This window comes from Gavialis gangeticus, unplaced genomic scaffold (assembly GCF_001723915.1).
Source record: "Gavialis gangeticus isolate Ggan-Ray unplaced genomic scaffold, GavGan_comp1, whole genome shotgun sequence".
Lineage (NCBI taxonomy): Eukaryota > Metazoa > Chordata > Crocodylia > Gavialidae > Gavialis > Gavialis gangeticus.
This window is the reverse complement of record NW_017729030.1, coordinates 10,137,003-10,139,703: the sequence shown is the minus strand read 5'-3', so window position 1 is coordinate 10,139,703 and position 2,701 is coordinate 10,137,003. Positions and strand designations below refer to the sequence as shown.

Here is a 2,701-nt window from a genome sequence, read left to right as displayed (position 1 = left end):
TGTTCAGATCAATAACCACTGCCCCACACAGTGCATGGCTATAGATATAATACAGAGCTGTCTTACAAAACTTAGTAAGAAGCCAGATTTGGTAATATCTGTTACTGGTTCAACTAACTAGCTGAGATGTTAGACAAGCTTTCCACTACAAAATGCCCTGCCTGGAGACCTGAGGAAACTTTATAACCAAAAGCTTGTCTAACATCTCTCTCCACCCCCGTCCCCCACCTCCCTGTGCCCCCTCGACGAGCCACGGCTCCATCCCACGCTCTGCCTTGGCAATGCAGCGCCTGCCCCAGCCCCACTCCCTCCCTCACTGTGGGGGGTCTTGATCTGTTCCCCCCTCTGCCCCTTCCCTCACAACAGACTCACCAAATTCACTAGACTTACTCCTGGGCCCTGTGCATGCTGCGGTTGTGCATGTACGCATTTATCAGCCACATCGGCCAAAAAAGCTAACTGCTAACACAGTCAATTTTCTTCCTTGTATTGGTGCCATTCCAATGGGACCAATGTATCGGTGTACCTTAACAAGCATAATTCAACATCCTGCTTGCCATCACACACCTTTGAGGAAAATAAACTGCTCCAACTTTTATCCGAGCTAAAATGGACTTTTCCAGCCAGAGAACTGACACCACTCTCCAGCTCTCCTGTACTATGAATTCCCATTTCTGCCTGGGAGAAGCTTTACCTTCTCCTATGCCTGGGGAAAGGTGTGTGTGCCCAAAAGCTTGCAAAAAACCAAACATTTTGTTTGCAACTGCCTAGTTGGTCTAATAAAAGATGTTGCCTCTACCACACATTCAGCAAACTCGATCACTTTCAGCTTCCAATACAATAAATGAATGTTGATGTTCAATATCACTTGGAGTCAGACAAATGCCTGAGAAAAGTAGCTGAGCAGTGTGGCGTGCACCGTAGGGGGCATTACGAGGCACCACAGCCACCACCTGGGCACTGGTCCTTGGCAGAGCAAGTCCCTACCCCGGACACTTTCAAGAAACACTTGGATGTTTATCTTGCTGGGATCCCTTGACCCCAGCTGACTTCCCACCATGGGGCAGGTGGCTGGACCCGATGATCTGCCAAGGTCCCTTCCAGCCCTGATATCTGTGAAGTCTTTGAACACTTGGAGACGCTGCCACCGCCGCGCTAGAACGTGCCGGTAGCCCCGCCCCCACCTCCCGGCCAATCGCCAACGGCCGCGGGAGCCGCCGTCACCGCGCAGACCACACGTCATCGCAACCCCCTCCCCAACGGATTCTTCTGTCCCTTGGTTTCAATGATAGCAGCTCCACCCCCCACCACCAAGCCCAGAGAAGCCCCGGGCCCGGGCACTCCCGATGCCTGCACCCGCCCCAGGGCTCGCGCCCACGGTTAGTCACAACCGCCTCCGAGGGCCCAGGCCGGTGTCGCGCATGCGCTGTGGCGAGGGGATCGGCCGGGGCCACGCGAGAAGGCGGCAGGAACTGGGGGAGCGCAGCGCAACACTCACATGAACCGAGGAGCTGGTACCGCCGCCGCGCGCCGCAAGGGAGCGGCAGCCAGAAAAAGGACCCCACGTTTCTGGCTGCCTGCTGCCAAGCCTGCCGCCGAAAAGCGCTGCGCAACCTGAAGCCCCCCCGTCCCGCCGCATAAGCCACGTTACCGCCACGCGCACACAGGCTGCCAAGGCGCGGCGAGGTTGCCGAGAGTGCTCTGTTCCAACGTCTTCTACATCTTTGGGTTTTTTTTCCAGGCGCCCGCGGTGGTCACCCCGACCTCGTCTTCCCCTCGCCCATGCCGCAGCGCTCGCCTGAGGGTCCTTCCACAGCAAGCTGGCGCTGTGTGAAGGCGTCATAGGCAGGGGGCGGGAAGGCGCTGGGGCATGACGACACCTGCCAGGCTGTGGAGGGAGGGGGTGGTGTCTGAGGAGGCCGGGCGCTGGAACGCGGCGGCAGCGGCAGCGCGCATGCGCCTCCCTCCCCTGCAGCTGCAGCAGGTACCGCGCACCCCTGCAGGGCATCCCCTGGGCGCGAGGCAGGGCTGGGCGGCGGGAGTTGGGGGTGGGGGAAGCAAGAGTGAAGCCTTCGTTCCTGGCAGAATGCACCCCCAGCCCTTTAAAGGACCTTGTGATCCGGAAAGTGGCCTCTTCGCTGGGGCGGGGCAGGAGGCAGAGCCGCAGATCGGGCAGGGAGCAGAAAGCAAAGCAGGCGGGGAGCAGGAAGCTGAACAGCCGATCAACCAGGGGGCACAACGGGGAAGGGAAGGAAGCAGAAAGCAAATTGGGCAAGGAGCAGGAAACTGGAGCAGCACATGAGGAGGGGTGTGCAGGACAGGGAGCAGGAAGCTGAGCAGGGGAGGAAGCAGATAGGAAAGCAGGCAGGAAGTAAGAAAGCAGAGCAGCAGATCAGTAGGGGAAGAAGCAGAAAGCAAATCAGGCAGGGAGCAGGAAGCCAAGCAGCAGATCAGGTACAGGAGAATGATCAGCGGCACTTGGGGAAAGTGTGGGGTGAGCTTGTGACACACCTGTCAAAAAGATTGGTTGCCACTGCACTAAGAAGTGGTTGTAAATGGGCAAAGTGATACTTTCCCAACTGCAGACAGAGATCCTGAGTGTGACCTTGTTGCTGTTAGTAGTTTTGTCAAGTAGATGCAGGAGAAGGTGGCAGGTGATGTGTGTTCATTTTCCCTGATGCTTCTCTGGAGAATTGTGGAA

General features: G+C 57.2%; 1 protein-coding gene across 4 annotated transcripts in view; it reads left to right on the top strand.

The window, feature by feature from the left end:
• The first annotated feature begins 1,507 nt into the window (after positions 1-1,507).
• Positions 1,508-2,701, top strand: part of TBCK (TBC1 domain containing kinase) — a 274,925-nt gene continuing 273,731 nt past the window's right edge. Inside the window, exon 1 of one of the 4 annotated variants that reach the window (XM_019521938.1) lies at positions 1,508-1,984. The gene's annotated coding sequence lies outside the window, so the exon portion shown is untranslated. The remainder of the gene's footprint in view (positions 1,985-2,701) is intronic. The other 3 variants (XM_019521937.1, XM_019521935.1, XM_019521932.1) reach the window with 3 other exon arrangements.